At 42.3% G+C, this 15,631-nt stretch overlaps 1 protein-coding gene across 1 annotated transcript in view; it reads right to left on the bottom strand.

Annotated features, from left to right (window-relative positions):
* Positions 1–15,631, bottom strand: part of LOC134102296 (cation channel sperm-associated auxiliary subunit gamma-like) — a 445,552-nt gene that overhangs the window by 271,316 nt on the left and 158,605 nt on the right. The window lies entirely within an intron of this gene.

Raw genomic sequence — 15,631 nt, 5'->3', positions numbered from 1 at the left:
TGTCATTGATGTTAGATTTTTTTCTTCCCTGATGGCACGGCCATATTCTAAGATGACAATGGCAGGATTCATCAGGCTCAAATTGTGAAAGAGAGGTTCAGAGAGCATGAGACATAAATTTCACACATGGATTGGCCACCACAGAGTCCAGACCTTAACAACATTGAGAATCTTTGGGATGTGCTAGAGAATACTGCACCGTGGTCCGAATTTCCTATCATTAAGACCATAAATTGCCGCAATGCTGGATGGAAATAAATGTTGTGACATTGCAGAAGCCTCAGCCTAGGAACTTTGGCCTAGGCTACAAGCACCAGCCGGTCACACTAGTAGAGGGCAAGTTACATTTCTGCCTAGTTATAACGTAAGTAGGCACTACATTTGAGTTTACAAACTACTAATTGTTACACTGTTGCACCACACCATTTATGTTCAACTCAGCCGTAAGTTGTCTTAACCCTATGAGCCCTAGACTGTTTTAAGGGCATTTTCACTACCTCTAGTTAGAAGCATTTATCCTGGGCATTGTAGGTGCCATTCACACATGCTATACTGTATATTGTTTTTTTCAGCACAGTCTAGGCTATCCAGATCTGCCACAATATCATGTATAAATACATTGATTTTGTTTAGATTTAAAGTGTTACCAGATTGGTAAATAATAAAAATGTAAAAAGCATACTATACAAATTCTTACATTTTGACATATATCTCACCACAGCAAGCTGACAGCTAGACATGACTTGCATGGTTGTCAGTGATGCGCGGGCTGATCCAAATCGAGCGGGCGACCGCGGTCACCCGCGGTTATGGGTAAAGAAAAAATATTTTGAATCATATTCGGGTCATGTTTGGTCGGGTCGGTAAAAAAATTATGCCGTTAATTTTTTGTCATATATCGTACTTAGAAGAGAAAGACATAAGAGAAAGAAGAGACATAAGAGAAAGAAGAGACAGACATAATTTGCAGCATTCCCACTGAAACGCGATTCTATCCCCCGCATTTCATCACTAACGTAGAAATGCACTTGTTGTTTTTGCGTAGACAGACCCTCGGCTACACTTGACATGCAGTTGTGTTCTGTTCTCAGAGCATATGCTGAGCAGCGAAGTTGCCGATGCGATGCGTTCTTCTGAAGTCTGATAATTTGCAGCAAGATCGAATGGTATTATGGAACCATGGACTGAAAGAAAAATAAACTAAACGTTTCCCCAATCAGGAAATACTTCTTAATTTAGGGCCAATCTCAATTCCACCCCTTACCCCTTCCCATTCCCCCTTCCCCTTGTTTTTGCGCGTTCATGTGAGGGGTAGGGTCGTCTCGTTTCTCATTTGGGTAAAGGGCTAGGGCTAAGCCGTAGGGCTACGTAGCCCTTGAAACGAAGCTTCCAACGGACCACACTTGAAAATGAGGGTTTTGAGGAATTTCCCAACATCCACCGCGCCACCTGTCAGTGAACTGTGAAGTTTAAACGCCGCCCGGCAAATCCATTTGGGATGGCTCAAGCCAAGGACTCGCATAATTGCGATCTTCTGAGGAGCGTCTGTTATGTCGACCAACCATACATGCTAGGTCAAATTGTAGATCCTATTCTTCAGTGGTTCCGTGTTGGTGGAATGAGTTGCCCAGTGCTCTCCGTTCCAGCAACAGCTTTGGATCTTTTAAGAGGGGTCTTAAGGCATATTTATTTAATATGCACTTAGTCCTTTGAGTTTGTGATGTGTTATGGTTTGTATAATAGTATTGTTTTGTTATAATTTGTCTATTGATAGAATTTGAAATTTATTTTGCTATTGTCCTTAAATTTAGCCATACCATGCTTTAGTTATTATTATTATTATATATAATTAACTGAGTGACTTATTTGATTGCTATTCTCATTTCACTGTTTTATTTCTCATTAGGTTAGTGCTTAAAATTATTGTTTTACTGATAAAATTACTATTCTCCCTAGTTTGTAATTGTTCACTGTTAATTTAATTTGTATTGTTATTTATTTGTATGTCGCTTTGGACAAAGGCGTCTGCTAAATAACCATAGCCATAGCCATAGCCATAGCCATAGCCATAGCCATAGCATAAATGTAAGTATTGTAATGTCATGTGTAATGATACTATTTTAGGTGGTCTTATTTAATTGACAACGGTTTTTCTGAGTCACTAGTCGAGTTTGTTTTAAATTACGAGCTAGTCGTGATCGATGCTAATATGCCGGTGTTCGTTTCGTAAGTGGTTAGCTATCTACTGTCGCTATTTGTTTAGATGAGATACCTGATAACCCGCGACATGACACGTTAAGATTTAAAGTGAAATTCATGCACTGTGAATTTGTTTACTGTTACCACTCCTTGGTTGATTACACCGGCGCACTGCTTTGATATCATATCGGTAGAACTATACCTAGCTGTGCTACGTGACTCGCTGTCAAGTTGACGTTATAGCTATTTTACTTTTCCCTTTTTACCTCAGGGACACCAGAGGAGACGAGGCGGCTCATCCGGTTCAGGGTGGCAAAGGAAAGGGATTTTTTTAAGTCAAAGATGGGGGCAAAGAAACAGTGGGAGTGAGTATTTCTTTGTTCTTGCGTCTTTTTACAACATGTATTTGTGTGTTGAGTTAAATAGCCTGCTAATGCCTGTGCTGTGTCATACTGTGATGCAGGATCTTTCTGGAAGAAATGGGGCTGGAGGGGAAAGTGACCGGTCAACAGGCATCTAAGAAGTGGGCGAACCTAAAGAAGAAGTACAAGGTATGTAATGTTCATTTAAAAATAAACAATTGCCTGTGAGGTATCCTACGAAGCTCGATTGGTGGCTTAGCGAGGTATTTGCGCTCAAAGCCAGGGTATGCGGTCATACGAGAGTGGATCTGTTTACAAATTAATTTATCAACCAGACTGATGTGTTTGCTGTTATTGGTAACACTTTACTTGACGGGTTCGTTCATAACACATTCACAACAGCTGTCATGAACTGCACATGAAGCATTCATGCCTGTTTCATGAAACATGACTCAACATTTATACCAACCCTTTCATGTATGTGGAAAACATAACGTCAAAAACTTGTCAAGATAAAAGTCCAACAATCGCAGTATTGCTGTCTTTTTTGTTTTAGCCAACCTGATCATGTCACATCTTAGTCAACGGGGAAGTCCAGTGTCCAGGAGAATTTAGTTTTTTGTTTGTCTGTTTGTTTATTTTATGATAGTAACCTCTGAATAATGCATAATTGTCTACACCAATGACTGTATATATATAGATATAAACAGACCTGCAAACCCCTCAGCGTAAAAAAGGTGACAGTGTCCGACGGGGGGGGGGGGCGCATATAAAGAAAACTGCTCTTTTTATATATATATATATATATATATATATATATATATATATATATATATATTATTATATATAATACATGTAAACACAAACATACACACACGCACACACACAGGGGAGAATACGTATTTGAACCCATGCTTAAGTTGACTAAAAAGACGAATAGAAAATCATCTTCATGCCTTAATTGAGTAAAAATCAAGGATTTTCTTCAAATAATGAAGAATGTATCTTAAATAAATATATTTTCTTCCTTAAATACAGGGGGCATAAGTAGGCCTGTTTTGACCCCTGTGTCAATTCCCATAGGTGCAGGAGGTGTGTTTTTATTTTTAAAGGCCAGTTATTTCATGGATCCAGGATACTATGCATCCTGATAAAGTTCCCTTGGCCTTAAGAATTAAAATAGCCCCACATCATCACATACTCTTCTTCACCATAGATATTGCATGGTGTTTTTTCCAGTTAGCCTATTAGTCTGTTTGATGCTCATTGAGCTCAATGCAAATCAATGCGCGTCCTGCGTTCTACAGAGGGTGTATTAAACGTTGTTTGCACACCTATGACCTAGATCCAATTTGTTGGCCGTATCACACTGGAATAGCCTATTAATTTGGCAAACTCGTTGTGAAGTTTAAATGAACTGTCACGTTGCATCCAAGCTGTAGACGCTCAGAACATAACATTGTCGCACATGTAATGACGGTGGCTGATTTTAGCTAGTTGGATGGCATAGGGCAATTAAAATAGCGATGTTTCAAAGCTAAGGTTCATAGTAAAGAGATAGAACTGACTGGCTTTTGGCCATAGCAATCATCCATTCAAAACTAGTAACGACAGTTTGTACTGCAAGTTTAGAAATTAGTTGATATGTGGTGGAAAGAAGTAGCCAGTTCTACTAAAAAGACAACATATTTTTAGCGATTTAAACCAAAGATTGTCTAGTTACACCGTCTGTTTCGTTTACATCATAACAGGAAATTAACACAAAACAAATGGTAACAGTGGAATAAGTCGGATAATAGACTCCACGGCGTTCGGTCCAAGAAATAAATGCACTTAGAAGAGGTCGTTTTACCTCTACGTTCATATTTGTGAACCGAACGCGGTGTCATCCCTGACAAAAATGACTCGCGCGGTAGCCAGGTGTCCAAACGTGAATTTCGTGCTGTGTTCAAGATTCTGAAGCAAGTGCTAAGACTCCGATTGGCCCAGAGAAGTGTCAGTTACAAGAATTAGCCAATAATGTTTCGCAATTCTAGCCTGCATTGCATACAGATTAAGGGCAGCCTTCACCCCGCCCCCCCCCCCCCCCCCCCACAAATAAAAACTCTCCGGTTCTCGGCGATTCACGTGAATGACCCAATTGACCAAGAAAACGGCGATTGTCGCCGAAAAGCGACAAGTTTGCATGTTTGATAAAACAGGAATGTTCAACCATTCAAAAGTCCACCACAGATGGTCAGTAGTTTATTATTACTATTATTAAGTTTTTATCGTTTAGTCTTCCACATTCATGAAAGTGTTGGTATGAATGTTGAGTCATGTTTCATGAATCAGTCATGAATACTTCATGACAGCTGTTATGAATGTGTTATGAATGAACCCGTCAAGTAAAGTGTTACCCTGTTATTTAATGTTTTGGTGTGTGTGTGTGTGTGCGTGCGTGTGCGCTCTTCAGGATTTGAGGAACCCCAGAACTGGGTCGGGAACTGATGGTGGAGAGGTGACCGTGGCGACTTGGCAGTACTTCGACCTGATGCACGAAGTTCTGGGTGCCCGACCATCAATCGACCCACCTGTCATTGTGTCATCTCTTCAAGATCCCACGGCTATCCTCATGGTGAGGTTTATGTGGTTTCCTGAATCATTAACTGCTATGCACACGTTTCATCAGCTAAATATTTAATTTATCTAAACACGTAATGAAATGACTAACACATGACTTGCATTGTTTCCTTAGGAGATTGTGGAGCCTTCCACCCCAGCACCCCCGACAGCACCCAGCACTCCAATACACCCCACCACCCCGGACACAACCAGCCCTACTGTTCTGCCACCACCATCCAGAAAGAGGTCTAGATCTCTTGCAGACCAACTGACTGAGGAGGCCCTTCAGGAGCACATGAGGAGAGTGAGGCCAAGACAGACCGTTTTTTGGTCCTCTTTGAAAGGCTGGTAGACAAGTTGTAGTTGTTATTTATTACTAGTGCAGAGCCCGTAGAAGATGTGCCAGAGTATTGTGTGTTTTGTATAGTTTACCTTATAGTTTAAGTTGATGAAAGTTGTAGGCAGTAACAAAAAAGAAGAACAAAACAAAAAGAATGTTTTGAATTTTATTAGAACAGGAGGCATGCATGAGCAAGGAAATATAGGCATTTTACAATGTTAATGCATTAATTTAAAGGTGTTTCCAGTGTACATGTTGTCTCATTTGTACAGTGTTTTTGAAAATTTATATTGCTCTTAGATGACACTGAATGTGTGCAGTAGTAGAGTTGATGAGATGGTCTTAGAATTAGAGAAATTCTATCAAATGTTGGCCCAAATGAAAATAGGGGGTTTCTACTGTTTGTCAGAAATTGAGGCTATTGTATACATTGTGGCTTCTTTAAGAAATGCTTTTACAGTGTGAGTACCTCTTTATAAACAACATTACTCAGAAATGTACGCTTTTTTTTAGTCTCTTCATCTATAGCAAGAATTCGAAGTCTACTTGATGTACCAACTCTGCTGGCAGCAACATAGAATTGTCCATGGCTGAAGAAATCTCTTGTGCAGAAAACACCTACACGCTGTAAAGACTGGCCCTGTGACTTATTCACAGTCATAGCAAAGCATGGTCTCACTGGAAATTGTTTACGGCGTAAGGTGAATGGAAAGATGTTGTCAGATGGAATGAGGGCGATACGTGGAATCATTAGAGTGCGTCCAGCATTCACACCTATCACAGAGGTTGCAACCAATAGATGAGGAAGTATTTGGTCAATGATGTATCTTGAGCCATTGCAATGTCCATTTTGTTGGTCAAAATTTCTGAGTAGCATGATGACCATTCCTACTTTCAAGGTGATACGATGTGGCGGCATTCCAGATGGGCATAGTGTATTAAGAAACTCAGTTGGGTACACATGGTGACCATCAGATTCTGCAGTGTCAACACTGTTACAAACATGTTCTTCTCCTGGAATTTTTTTTGTCATGTACTCATTGACTTTGTCAACTTCAGAGTTTGTAGGGCATAATATGACACGCTCACAAAGCCATGTGGGATTTGCTAGATTGTTCAGCATGTCTTCATACACCCAGCTAACAATGTCTTGAAGCTTATCACCAGGAATGAGTAGTGATTCATTGAGTTTAATTGTAAACTCACCTTCTTCTGGGGCCAGTGGAATTTTTCCCTCTCCAAGGTCCAACAGAAATTTGGCAAAATCTCTTTCATCGTGTTGATTTTCTGTAGCTTGAGTGATTCTCATGTTTTGTGTTAGACGAAGGGTCTGAACAGTTTTCCAAAGATATGAGCTCTTAAAACACCTTCCTATGATTTCGGTTCGGCTACCATGTGGGACAACAGTAAGAATTTGTCTCCAGTCTCCACTGAAGACCATTGTGATGCCACCAAATGGTTTGTCGGAATTCCTGAGCCACTGAAAAGTACGATCTGCTGCTTGCAGTGCACGTCTATCCATCATTGATACTTCATCCACAACCATGAGATGTGTCATTCTAATCAGTGTTGCAGTGCTGTCATGTTCACTTACACCGCAAGTGGACTCTTCTGTGAGAATGAGAGGACATTTTGTCCTACTGTGGAAGGTGGTGCCTTTAGGCAGAAGGGTAGCTGCAATTCCACTCGCAGCTGTTGCAAGAGCTATTTTTCCTTGTGCACGCACTTTGTTCAGAATGTGGCATAATATGAATGTTTTTCCAGTCCCCCCACTTGCATCAAGTGCTATCATTTTTCCCAGACCCAGCTCAACACTCTCCATGACTGATTCAACCACTGCGTTCTGTTCCTCAGTTAGATTGCGTTCTGTGATACTAATTTGAGCTTGAAGTTCCTGAACATTGTTTTCAGTCTCATGTTGGATGATTCGGGGAATGCGAGTCTGCATATGAACAGGCTCTGGGAGTCCAAAGTTTCCACTTAATGTAAAGCCATGTCTTTCAACATGGTCTGCAAGGTCAAGTAGCACTTGATTCATAATAGCTTCATCTGGCTCATTGGCATTGTTGCTGCGCATTAAATCTTCACAGAGAACATGTTTGTGTCTTTCCCAGAACTGTAAGTGTTCTCCTCTAAGTACAAACATAAGTATGTTGGCAAATACTTCACGCAGTGCTGGCCCAAAAGTCACATTTGCTGCTTCTTCCATAACAGAATCAACTTCTTGGTCATTGTCGACAATGCCATGTGCTATGCAGGTGGCAAGATAGGTGTCCATGACCACATCGCCAACTCGTCGCACATCTTTAAAAGAAGTTGGTCCTGGTACACGGTACAAAAGGATGCGGAGATAGAACAGTTCAGCAGTGTGGGGGCTGAAGGCAATCATCGGAATTCGTCCAACAGTGTCTGCCATGCAGTGTTCCTGGGAGCTCAGTTTTTTTTTACGCAATTGAAACTTCTTGTTTGTGTATGTGAAATGTTTAAACACATCAGGGTACACAATGTGTTGCATGTTTGGATGAAGATGCATAACTTCAAAAAAGGCAGTCAGTGTGGTTGCAGGTGGCCCTGAATCCAGGAGGTTCTGGGCAGTACCGTCATCACTGAATGTAATGACCTGTTCATCTTCTAGGTGAATTGCTAGCATCCTTACTGGTGGTTGCTTCCGTTGAATGGGGAAATCATATATACGCCAGTATGCCTCAGATGCGGTGATGTAACGTCCTAATTCATAGCGTGTGACTTCGTCTCGTCGAAGTTCCTCTCTGGTTCCTTCATCATTAATATCTAACCTTACCAGGCACTGATCTGGTCCTTTCTCCAAATATTTGTAGAGGTACTTCACACTTGAGACAGCACAGACTATTTCAAGGTTAATGTGTGCATTGTATCGTAACAGGATGTATGGGTTGTATGGTACAACCCATGCATTATTGACAGATACATTGATGCCACCCCTTATTGTCTTTAATAAGGGTTCACCAGGTGCATTTTCTGATCGCCTTCGGTAAAGTGGGTAGGAATTGTCTGAAAAGCTTGTCTGATGTCTAAGTTGTTTGGGGTAGTCCTTGGAGCATTTTCTGTCCACCATGCATGGGCTCGCAGGGTTCCATTGTCCACATGGGCCATGAATCATGTGTGATGTGACTATGCGATGTAGTTCTGGATTTGTGTCTTTGTTAGGAATCTCTGCAGACACAACAGTATCAATATCAGTAGAGGTCCTGGGTTTGTCCCGAGGTACCATGGTGATGAGCATGTGTAAATGTGGAAGATGCCTCTTTTGCGTTTCTTTAACCATCACGTATGCATCCACATGTCCTAAGATGTCATACTTCAGGAGGTCTGACAGTAGTGCTTCCACCTTCATGTGAAATACTCTAGCAATGATGTCTGGTCTTTGATAGGTTTGTTGACCCTCAAGAAGAGATTGTTTGATTTCAGGCCAGTTGGGATTGCAAGTGAAGGTGAGGAAGAAATCTGGTTTGCCTTTGACTCTGACCAAGGCCATAGCATCTTGGAACTCTTTAGCATACCATCGTGGTGATCCATAAATGGTAGGTGGCAGGATGCTTAGGCGTCCAGGCATGATCTCAGTGTCATTACTAAGGGCATCAACAATGACTTTATACTTTTCGGCTTTGATAGATTTTTGGTTATGATGAATCCAGTTGAGACGCTGTGATTCAATTTTTGCCATCATGTCACATACATACTGTTGAGTGAGCTTCCCACCACGCAGTAGTATATTAAAGTGTTGAGCAGTGTCACGCACTTGAAGATGGAAACGGTAGAAGCATGTTGGTGTGATACCTGTCAGTTGGGTGTGGTATCCCTGGAGGATATAACAGAATCCTTTTCTCTCCTCTTTCCACACATAGGCACCACAATGTGAGCATGTAGGGCACTCAAACAGTGAGGTCTTACTTAGTGTATGCCTATAATCACCATAAAGTTGTTCTTGGAAGAAGTCAGTGTCGTCACATCTAGCAACGTTGTGTTTGTTTTTGCGTGCCTGTTCCAGACGTGCACAACGCAATTCCTGATGGGACTGTGCATCCCTAGCTTGTCGTTCCTGACGTTGCTGAGGGTTCTCCTCCTGTCTTAGACGGTCACGTCGTTGATGATCATGCATTTGGCGTGCTGCTCGCACCTCAGGGGATTCATTATCACGGGACATTGCCTGTCGTGCAGCATTTCTCACCAGCCGAGTATTCTGTGCGTAGTCTGTCTCACCTTCACGCCGTCTTGTCTGGCACGCAGCATTTTTCTCCAGCCGAATACTCCGTGCATTGTCTGCCTCAGTTTCACAGCGCCTTGCATGCCATGCAGCGTCGCTCACCAGCCGAGAGTGACGTGCGTCATCCGTCTCAGTTTCACGGCGCCTTGCATGCTGGGCGGCGTCGCTCGCCAGCCGAGAGTGACGTGCGTCATCCGCCTCAGTTTCACGGCGCCTAGCATGTCGGGCGGTGTCGCTCGCCAGCCGAGAAGTACGTTCATCGTCTGCTTCAGCTTCACGCTGCCTGGCTTGCTGTGCAGCATGATTTGCAAGGCGAGTGTCCCTGGCTTCAGCAGACTCAGTAGCACGTGCATGATGCATTGCTGCACGTTTCCTCTCCCTCTTAAAGGGATAATCCGGAGTGAAATGCACTTTAGATCAATTTTTCGGACTATTGGGAGTACATACGTTGAGTTGACACCAAAATCATGTCATTCGGATGCATTTTGAGAAAGTTCGAGTTCACCGTTTTTAGCCAAAACTCGTTAGCCTGTAAGTGACCGGGGCAGGTCCTTTCGCCACTACAAAACGCTATTTTTATACCTCTTCTACTGTTCCAAACAACACTACACTTACGTGGTAGTGAGTAGAGGGTCCATAAAGCCAAACCGAAGTATCCCCACGTCTTTATGTGGTCGGATAGAGAGTCCAGAATGAATTTAATCGAGTCAGTACCTTCCGGAAATGTCACTGCGGCAGCTGCGCAACGCTTCAACAACACTTTACTAACATTTCCGGAAAGGTACTGACTCGATTAAATTCATTCTGGACTCTCTATCCGACCACATAAAGACGTGGGGATACTTCGGTTTGGCTTTATGGACCCTCTACTCACTACCACGTAAGTGTAGTGTTGTTTGGAACAGTAGAAGAGGTATAAAAATAGCGTTTTGTAGTGGCGAAAGGACCTGCCCCGGTCACTTACAGGCTAACGAGTTTTGGCTAAAAACGGTGAACTCGAACTTTCTCAAAATACATCCGAATGACATGATTTTGGTGTTAACTCAATGTATGTACTCCCAATAGTCCGAAAAATTGATCTAAAGTGCATTTCACTCCGGATTATCCCTTTAACCCGACTACCTTTAGGCATGTCAGCAACAGGTGTTTAGGCCTACTGATGAACATCACAGGGACTGCAAAAGATTAAATGAATATAGCAACTGCAAAAGATTGAATGAATATAACAACATTGTCCAGTAAAAATTTTCAAGAAAGTAGGTTTAAGAAGAAAAGCTGACCGAATTGGCTGGTAATGGATCACTGTAGGCTGTACAGTATTTATGTTATATTGTCAGGAGACAACAGAATGTAAAATTTGGCCCGATTTCAACACTTCTTTTAGAACTTTGTGCAACTAAATTAGGTCATTGAGTGAACTGTAATGAGGGAAAATGTGTAGGCTATTGCTGAATTCTAAATGATAAGCCATAAATAGGCTAAATAATAATGTAGAAAGGTTTCATGAAGTTTCAATGCATGTCAGCAACAGGTGCTTACTGTAGATGAACATCACAGGGAATGCAAATATTAAATGGATATGGAAATATTGTCCAGTGAAATTCTTCAAGAAAGTAGCCTAGGTACCAATTGTTTGCTATTTGCTATATGCTATATTTTATATTGTATGCTAAATCTGCAGGAAACAAAACAATATAAGGAAAAATGTTTTGTAGGCTAGTTGCTGCTAAACTCTAAATGATCAGCCTATAAGCCACACATAGCCTAGGCTTAGCTAAATAAATAATATGGAAATGTTTAATGATATTTTGTGTGACCACAGCAGTGAACTTATACGGATTCTAAATGTAGAATGTTACGTGTCTTGTAGGTATCTGTTATAGCCTACCGGAATGCAGACCTACAGTATACTGCGTAGCTATGTGCAGTGAGTTTGTGTGTCTTAACTGCGTAGAATTGCCTTGCTATGAGGGCAAATGTTCACTCGGGAAGCACATCTTGCCTGTGCGGGGCTGTCGGTTCACATGTGAAGTTGTGATGTGTCAGAGGGATTTATGGATTTATGCGACATCTATGCAAGGGACAGTCATTCCCAAACGTGAGTGTTTTGACATGTTGGATGCATTGAGTGTTGTGTTCTATTCAAAGTTGCAACGTGACAACCGTTTGTAGAGTAGGCTCAAGTTTATTTCCCTCATCAACCGCGGTTGTTGATGTGGAATAGGCATGCAACGTTACGTTTCATATGTTAAAGCCTGCTTACCAACATGGGTGCATGTGTGTCGGACTCACCACGCTTATCCAAGATCAACTTTTATGCAAGATCAACGAATCATCAACCGGTTGTTGATGAAGATTAGCCTACAGCCATGCTTACCAACATGAGTGCCCGACGGCTTGGCTTTTTTTTTTTTTTTATCTATGCTGTTTTTTTTTTATGCTGGAGTAGCCTAAGTGACAGTGAGAAGGGGAGTGGCTATAGAGAGCGGTAGAATTTTAGTTTGCTTAATTTAACGATATCTTTGTCATTTTTTGTCCAAAAACGACCAAACTTTGCACTGCACTCACGCATGTCATTAGTAAGACTTATGTCAAATTTTAGGTCAGTCGGATGAGCGGTTCGAGAGTTATGCGTGGAACACACAGACAGACAGAGTGACACACAGACAGACGTTCCTTGCTTTAATAGATAGATTATATTTATTGCAATGTTTTATTAATTATTTACTACTGTTATTTATTAAGGTTGTTCATATCTTTTTATGTAAAGTTTGTTGACAATAAATGTTTTAAAACTATCTGCTTCATGTAGCATTTATCACTCCTACAAAACTTTTTCAAACAAGAATATTTAATTATTTAACAGGTTAAAAGGTTCAGGTTCAATAACAATATAACAGGACGAACTTGTAAGGACACATAAAAACCAACAGGTAACAGATAAACTATACACACACACACACACACACACACACACACACACACACATATGCAGGCAAGCAGGCACACACACACACACACACACACACACACACACACACACACACACACACACACACACACACACTGAATGAACATATAATTGTCATGGGACTTGAGCAGCCAGTGTGTCTCGAATGTCATTTCCCGGTCTTTCATTGAGTCCCATTTGTTCTTGAGGGGGATGAGGGTCAATGTCATCCCTGGTGATGTCCTCATCAGGATCCAGTGTGTCCCCATTGTCTAAGCACACATCATGCAAGAACGCACAGGAAGCAATGACCTGGGGAGCGAAGGTAGGCTTCACCTCCAGGGCCCGGAAAAGGGTTGACCTCCACCTCGTTTTCATTATGCCAAAGGCCCGCTCTATAATACTGCGCGCCCTGGACTGGTGATAATTGAACCGCTGCCGCACCCGCCCAATCACAGGTTCTTTGTAAGGGGTCAGCAAACAAATCGGGGTCTGGAGGCAGGGGTATCCACCGTCACCCAGGAGTATGTAACCCGGCGGTGGATACCTGGCAGTTACGTAGAAGGGACTGTTCTTCATCACCCGGGTGTCATGCACAGACCCCGGATAGCCAACATAAATATCTAAAAATCTTCCTTTCGAATCGCATATAGCCTGCATGTTAATTGAATAAAAGTTTTTGTAATTTAGGTAATCCAATCTGTGTGTTTGCGGTGGTTTTATTCGGATGTGGCTGCCATCTATTGCCCCGACAACATTGCCAAAAGTAGGGGTGCTTGCCAGATTCGCAAACCCTTGACCTACTGCTTGCATGTCCACAGGGAAGGATATCACTCTGTTTAAGTTAATCCATATTTGTTGTGCCACTCTGTGTATTACCCTGTGCACCGTAGCCTTGGGCACACTGAAGACACTTGCCACCACCCGGTATGACAGGCCGTGGGCAAGCCAATAGGTGTATATGAGTACTTCTAGGTCATTCCCCCAGCCATGATCTTGCCCCCTGTCCAGGAGTCTCTGCAGGCTCTTCATAGCACGTCTGGACAGGCGAAAGTCCTGCCACACCTCAGCCCCCTCATCGCGCCATATGCGCAGGATGGGCACAGTTGCATCCACCCTGCAGTACATGGGTGGACGATCAGCCTAGAGAAACACAAGGATATTTTGTAATTAATTCATGAATAAACACAATTTCAAATCAGGTTATAATGATATGGAAGCATGAAATTAAAGGAAATCATTTATAAAATCTATAGTAGGCCTAGGCTGTTTTCTTTACAATAGGGCGGCTTATTATAGATAATCTATAGATATTTGTATAGATAAATTATTATAGATGTTGTGGCGCCGACGATAGGAGACGGGAGGCTGTGCTCTCCAAACGTGGATTTTATTCCGATATTATAGCCTAATTATTAAACGTCCTAGAACCCCCTATTCTAATCCCTCCTCTTATCAATAGCTAATATTGCCCCGGACACCTCCCACCAATCATAACACATCAAAACTGTTTAACACATTCTATGAGACAGGGGGGAGAGAGACATAAACACGCGCACAGACCGGGAAAACAGGACACAGGGGAAACGATGGGACAGTCCAACAAGGGGGCAAATAGCCTCGGTGCTACACAATATTGTTACATAAAACAGACTACGATCGGTAGAATAGCATAAATCCTTGAACTAGGCTACATCAATTAACGCATAGCACACATAGGCTAGTGACTCACATCGTACAAACGCAAACGAAAGGTAGCCTACATTTCCAGCTGATATTTGGCAGAACGTTTTGTTATTTCACATCAACCAATCAACGCATAGGCCAACCTGGTTAAAATACAATGTGTTCACATCAGATCGTGGCTAGAAACACTTTAAACAAAAGGTAGCCTAAGCCTAAATTTCCAGCTGACTCGGTCAGCTGAGCCGGCTGTCTAAAGACAGCCTAGCTAGTTTTCGCGATAGGCTATTTGGCTAGCTACCCTGTCCCAGTTAACAGGACGTACGGCGCTTCAGCTAAACAAATCATCGGGTAGACTATAGTAGAAATCCTTGAACAATCAATTAGGCCTAATGTATAGGCCAACCTGGTTAAAATACAATGTGTTCACATCAGATCTTGGCTACAAACACAAACGAAAGGTAGCCTACCTACAATCCCAGCTGACTCGGTCAGCTGAGCCGGCTGAGCCGGCTGCTACTAACGGCTGAGTTTCGGCCGAGTTTTGGCCGACATTTCATAGGACTACAATGGGGAAAAAAGTTATACGTACCATAGTTTGCGCACGTATACGTCTGTAATACAGCCGCCGTCTCCGATGTCGTTGGTTGCCCGCCGACAGTCGTATAAATAGAAAAATGGCCCAGGCAACAGACAGCATAGTGTGTGCGGACGGCATTTTTGGATTGTTGATGCAGGCTTGCCGCCTCGAATGTTGATGTAGCAGTCTTGCGAACTTCCCGTGAGGATGACGTGACTGTAATGAAGGGGTGTCTCATTTCTCAGGGGAACGTTTACCCCTAGAACCCTCAACTCTGTATTGAGGGCTAAAGGGGAACTCCGACAAAGGGGAAGGCGGAAGGGGAAGGGGTAAGGGGTGGAATTGAGATTGTCCCTTAATGTCATCAAGGTATAGCCTACAATTGGTATGGGCATGCAATGTGCGTCCTTGCGCAACTTATAGAGTGGCTTGTTGGAAAGCCCCATGTCTGCTCTTTCGTGAAAATCCTTAGGCTAATTATGTTTAGCCTAATTTTTGGATGAATGCAGACACGGAACAAAAAAAGGTAGACTAAATGCATGTTTCCTAAATTCTGAGCAATCACTAGGCTATATATAGGCTAATTAGGCCTATATATTGTTTTACATAGAATAGAATACAGTATATACTTTTTTGATCCCGTGAGGGAAATTCGTTTCTCTGCATTTAA

Source organism: Sardina pilchardus, chromosome 15 (genome assembly GCF_963854185.1).
Source record: "Sardina pilchardus chromosome 15, fSarPil1.1, whole genome shotgun sequence".
NCBI lineage: Eukaryota > Metazoa > Chordata > Actinopteri > Clupeiformes > Clupeidae > Sardina > Sardina pilchardus.
The sequence above is the reverse complement of the archived record's forward strand: the minus strand, read 5'-3'. Positions and strand labels throughout refer to the sequence as shown.